Genomic DNA, 6,000 nt, shown 5'->3' with positions numbered 1-6,000 from the left:
ATTAAATAAGCCTGGGTAGAGATGTCACTGCTCTACATGGTGTGTTGTCAGCCCACAACTGAACTTAAGAGCTAAGTGTATTTCTGGCAGATAAACTGACATTTTTCAGTACTGAAATGGTCTTTAAGAGATCATTCACATCATCACACTGCATTAATGCACAATACACACATTTATGTAATTCAATAGCATTCATTCTATCACACCTTCTGTAGTGCTCCTGCTCTTACTAGTTCTGATTTAGTCTTTTTAAATCATGAACCAGAAGGCGGTCAGAGTTTTTCCTGGTGGTCTCAAATCTGTGTATAGCCTCTAAGGATTTATACAAAGTTGGAGACTGCTAATCCAATATGAGAGATAAAGGAAGACATTCATCCAAATTTCAGCATGATTTGTGCTGAAAGGCAGAGTTCTATAAAAGAAGTACCCCTGTTCTTAGTAGACAATTATATGGAAGGAATACCCCTGCTCTGACTAATTTTATGAAAGTAGTGCCCTTGCTCCTAATAAATAATTATTTGGAAGGAGTACCTCTGCTCTTAGTACTCCTACAGAATTCGTCAGAGCAGGGGTACTCCATCAATAGGATAGGAGTTCCTTATTTAATAGAATTAGCTAGTAAGAGCAGGGGTACTCCTATTTAAATAATTACTAAGAGCTACTTCTTCCATATATGTAGTTAGTAGGTGTTAGGGTACTCCTTCTATAGAATTATTTACTAGAAGCAGAGGTATTCCTTCCTTAGAATTACTTACCCAGAGTCCAAACATTTAGGTGAAAAAACAGAACTTCAGTAATTTCTTCAGTAAAAAATTTCCTAGTGTACTATCAATGTTGACTTCCAAGAGATAATGATAGGAGTGCTTGTTGAAGAGAATGTGGAAATGGTTTGGGTGTTTTCAGTTTGAGAAAAAGCTTCTAATAGGAGAGTTAATCTAGAAGTGCTATATCACCTTTTGTGTTTTACAAAGAATTTGTGCCACTTTGTGGCCTTTTAAACTTGGGCTGACCACCAAATACCTTGACCCAAATCAGCATGTTAACCTGAGAGGGCTCCTTGTCTCATCGCTGAACTGATGGGTGAGTCCAAGGAGCTGCAACTTGTGCATAACATGTGCGTTAATGGAGTGCAACCTAAAGGTACAAATCACAGGTAACAATATGGAGATTAATTTCATGTTTTCACCCTGATATACAATTTAATTTCACTTTCTGCAACTAAAAACCACATCTTTTTTTTATAGAAACCTTCCAGGTATTAATTTTCAAAAGGGACAAATAATATATATATATACGTATATATATATGCTGTTCTGCTGTTCCCCTGCGCTTGTCCCACGCTGATATGCGGAAGCCGGCGTGTGAGGGGTTAAGCAGCGCTCCTAATATGGTAGTGGGCGTGTCTCCAGCAGGGGGAAGCCTTGTATATAACTAGTGATCGGGATCAGAGTGCACAATCCGACCAGGGACTATGAGACTGATTGAGGGTTACACGGAGATTAGAGAATAGCACAGGAGAGGCAGCAAAGTCATTCACTCATTATCATCACCACTGTACAAGAAAAGCCAATGCACGGATTAGATGAAATATGCTGGGGCTCCATAACAGCTAAAAGGATCTTATACAAGCTACCTGAACTGGATTGCTGCATCTTTTCCTTATGAAGAAGACAAAAGTAAGTAGCTGGGATTTACTATGGCAGACACAGAGAAATGTGAAAGATCCAGTACTTGTATGGAGTGATCTCTGCACCGCAATCCACCAGAGGAGATTACATGTGGAATGTAATATGGACATGTATGTGTGCCCCCGCTGTCTATCCTATGTACAGATGTATCCAGTAAGTATATACAGCTAGGGGATGTCTGCAACATGTGCTGCAACAAGCCTAAACTCTGCCTGAATGTCAGGACAGCCAGTGCACGGGGATGTGGAGAATGTGGCAGTGAAGGAACACACAGATACCCATGTAACTGATTTCAGGTGCCAGCCAGGATTTGCTGTCAGCTTGCCATGGAGAATTTGGTGGTTAGGATTGGTGTCACTTTGGGGTAGAGCTGCTATAGCGTGCTGGCTACTTCGGATTGAAGTTAGATTTCTGAGTGTTTAGGATTAGTACCAATCTGCCATGGATCAGAGCAGCCATTGAGAATTAGGTGCCAGTGTGGAGCAAGGCTGTTGGGTGCTTAGGGTTGGTGCTAACTTGGAGCTGAGCTGCCATAGGGTGCTGAGTGCTTGGGATTGGTGCCAGTGTGCAATAAATCACTGATCATAGGAAAAAGTGCAAGACTGTTGCAGAGTTGCCATTGAGCCCTGAGTGCTAAGCCTCGGTTCCAATCAGTACCAGAGCTGCCATTGGGCACTGTGTGTTGAGGATTGGTGCTAAACTCAATCAGAGCTGCCACAGAGCACTGGTTGCTTAAGATTTGTGAGAGTTGCCATTGGAAGTGTTGTTTTCAGGATTAGTGTTAGTTTTAGAGCAGATCTTGCATAGAATACTAGGTAATGGAGATTGGTTGCAATAATAGGCAGAGCTGCCATATGGTTTTTGTGTTGGCAGAATTGGCATTAAGTACTGGGTGTTTTGAATAGTTGTGAGCCTGGGAGAGAGCTGCCATTGGGTACTTTGTATTTAGGAGTGGTGCCAGTTAGAAGCAGAGCAATGAATGTTTAGGATTAGTGCCAGCCTGGGGCAGAGCTGCGGTAGAGCACTGGACGCTTTAAATTGCTGCCAGCTCGGGGTAAAGCTGCCACAGTGCACTAGGTGCTTAGAATTGCTGGCACAGAGAGCACTGTGGCCAGGAGTACAGGAAATACAGGGCAAAGGGATTCTTTTTCCTTTCCCAAGAACTTTCTTGTTGCTATTTGCATTCTGCTATTGTGCTTTTAAATTAGATTTGGCTTTTCTCCTACTGGAGATTATTCTTGCAAAACAGGCTTTAGGTTGTATGGTTTCATTGTGCAAGATGCATTAATGCAATATAAAAATTTCGGGGTATTGCATTGCACACTTCTATGTCCCATGATCTATGTTTGCCCTGCAGCCCCCAATGCACATATTACAGGATTTTAATAAGTCTTAAAGTGTCAGCAATTTGCATTTGCCTTGTGGCTCTGTCTGTATCTTTTAGTAATTATGACAGTAGTTTCTGGAATGTCAAGATTCTGTGATTTTATACCCAGAGGTAAATCAATTATAACTTCCAGGGAGTTTCTGTGCTGATTTAGCCTTCACTGATAAGACTATATTGCATTCATTTAAAGTAAAGGACTGAACTGTATTACTGTGGGCGCAGCCATTCATGTTTATCTCAGTAAACAGAACCAGACTCAAAGAGCAGGTCCTTGCCCATAGAGGATTTTGCTCTCTGTGAAGAATAAGCTGACATTGTAATTCTTGGTTTTGCTATCAATGGATGTTCTTTAAAAGGTGCCTTTACTAAATCCTTTCTGAAAATGTAGATCATTTGATTGTCTTTTGCTTCACATAATTCTTCTTTACTAGTTATAAAACAAGTATGTGAAGTCAGAGCTGCTGATCTTCATACTTATTTTAGGGAAATATTAAATCAGTTTTAGCAGCACACAGACCAGGCAAAATAAGAGGCAAGAAATGGCACACACTTCCCATACTGTAATACTTCCCATAGTGTGAATTTCATTCAAAGGGAATAGCTATTTCTGCTGTGGAACCCAACTGGACAGTGCTGTGTAGCTATGCCACACTTTAAATCTGCAGCTTGGAAGTTTGGTTTATTGTATTGGTTTAATGGTTTAATTTCGCTCAGATCCTTAGGTTTCTGTACCATAATATTTTTTAATAATTTGGAAGGCTTTTTTTTTACCGTACAGTTCTGACACAATACAGTGCACATCTGTAACAGCTTATGTGACTGTGTGTTGCTTAGATGTACTTACTGTACATGGGCTTGATTCCGTGCTCATTGGGCTGATTGGGAAAAATATGAAACTTGTTTCTATGCATTTTAACACACAAAAATTGCATTAACAAATTCAGACAAATGTACATGCAATCCATGTAATGCATTACAAACACACTAAAAACACACAAGAAACATAGTAAAGAAAAGCAACCTTTTCCCTTCTCCCTTTATATTATTCTGCACCCTAAGCAAGAACATTTCTGGCACTGCAAAACTACAAATTGCTTGAATGTTAACAATGCATCTTATGGAAGGCAGTAATGTAAAAGAAAAAAAAACTTTACGATGTAAGCTCTTCCTTTAAGTCAATGCCTCCATTGATAACATGCACAAGACTTGCTCTGTCATTGATTTAGTGTGTTTACTGTAATGTCTGTCAATATAGAGATGACAATACTGTCTGCTTGTATTGTGAAACAAAGTGCCATCAAGGGCACCCGTGTAAAACAGGTATTTCCTTCAATAGGCAATTTACATATCTACACCTTTCCTGTGTCTTATTTACATTTTCTGATAGCATTGAAGCCAACTTAGCAAATCATTCTATTTGCCCTTCCTCTACACACTTCAGATTTAGAAGTCAACTGCTTAGGTTTGGAATTTATTGAGCTCACATGATTCTGTAATACTGGTACACGTATTAGAGCAAAATGACTTTGAAGTAGGGTAGGATTAAAGGTTTTAAATATATTTGAAATACAACAACTTTGGTTCCAGGGTTTCCATCAAAGCTGGAATGTGGCAGAGGTGAGAAGTACAATTTACCTCCGGTTTGTAATGACCAATAACATCTCCTGCCCCACATCTGGTGAGTGACCTTGAGTGAGGAATGGGTTAAACTTCATAGTCCTGCTTGAAGAAGGCAAAAGACATTACCAGTTACCAAAATCTTAAGTTCCATTCATATCCCTGTAGAACATTAATGGAGTGCACTGGAAAGTTGCATGGACTACTTCCTTGATAGATATAAGGTCCATCAGGCTATGGTTCTCTATCTGTTTGGTGAACTATAAGTCCCGGAATGCTGTTGCAGACTGTCAGACTGTGAAAAGCTGTCATTTATCCTAAAATCATAAACTTTCTCAATAACTGAGAACAGCTTATGTAACATTTTTTTAACAAGTGCAGTCCAATACCCTGGAAACTAGTTTTCTGTAGCTGCAAGGAGTAGTATTACCAGCTAAGCAGAAATGCTATGGCATTCATGTAAAAAAATTCTATAAACCGTAACAGGTTGCCAGATTTATTGTATTTGTGAATTTGTACTTAAAGAACAGGCCACTCCTATTTTGTTGCACTCTGAATTTTTATTGGGCTCTGAATTATGTATAACAGTTCTAGAGAAGGGATTGTTTTATTTATTAATGGTTTATAATGACATAATGCCAAAAACTGAACTGGTATATCAGTAAAGAAACAATTACAGTTCAACTGATGGCAGGCTGATCACACTTAATTTCTGATTGGCTGCCAGTGGGTACTGCAACACCTTTGCTTAGCTTATACCAAATAACAAATTACTTTAAATATTAAAACATAGCAGATCTGTTACATAATTGCTTTATGTTTCTGTACCTAGTCAATATCGTCACTAATTATATAATACACACAAGCTGTACTTCCCATACATAACTTGACGTTATACAGGTTCCTGCCATTTGCAGATTCAGTTACCAAATAGTGATAATTTACACACTGTAAACCTGGAGCACTTCATCTCCTGCAGAGCCAAGGTCTATTTCCATCATCTTGACTTTAACATTCTTGGAAGCTTCAGACTTAGACTCCCAGATGTGTCCATTGCTGTGTATAGATACGTGCTTAGCATACATTCTCTATGTAAAATGTTTAGTCTTAGTGTCATTCTATAGCCCAAGTATCTCCTTTACTAGATCGATGCTTAGTGGAGGATTAGTGTACTCCAGACAAAACTTCTAAGCATTTTGAAGCACCAAAAGACATAGTGCTCCTGCAGGGATTTTACTGTTGTCTTACATACTGTTTCTATTTATCTGACCTGACGTTAGCCTTAAGCTGGAATTGAATGTAAAAAGA

The sequence above is a fragment of the Pyxicephalus adspersus genome, chromosome 2 (assembly GCF_032062135.1).
Source record: "Pyxicephalus adspersus chromosome 2, UCB_Pads_2.0, whole genome shotgun sequence".
Lineage (NCBI taxonomy): Eukaryota > Metazoa > Chordata > Amphibia > Anura > Pyxicephalidae > Pyxicephalus > Pyxicephalus adspersus.
This window is presented reverse-complemented; position numbering follows the sequence as displayed.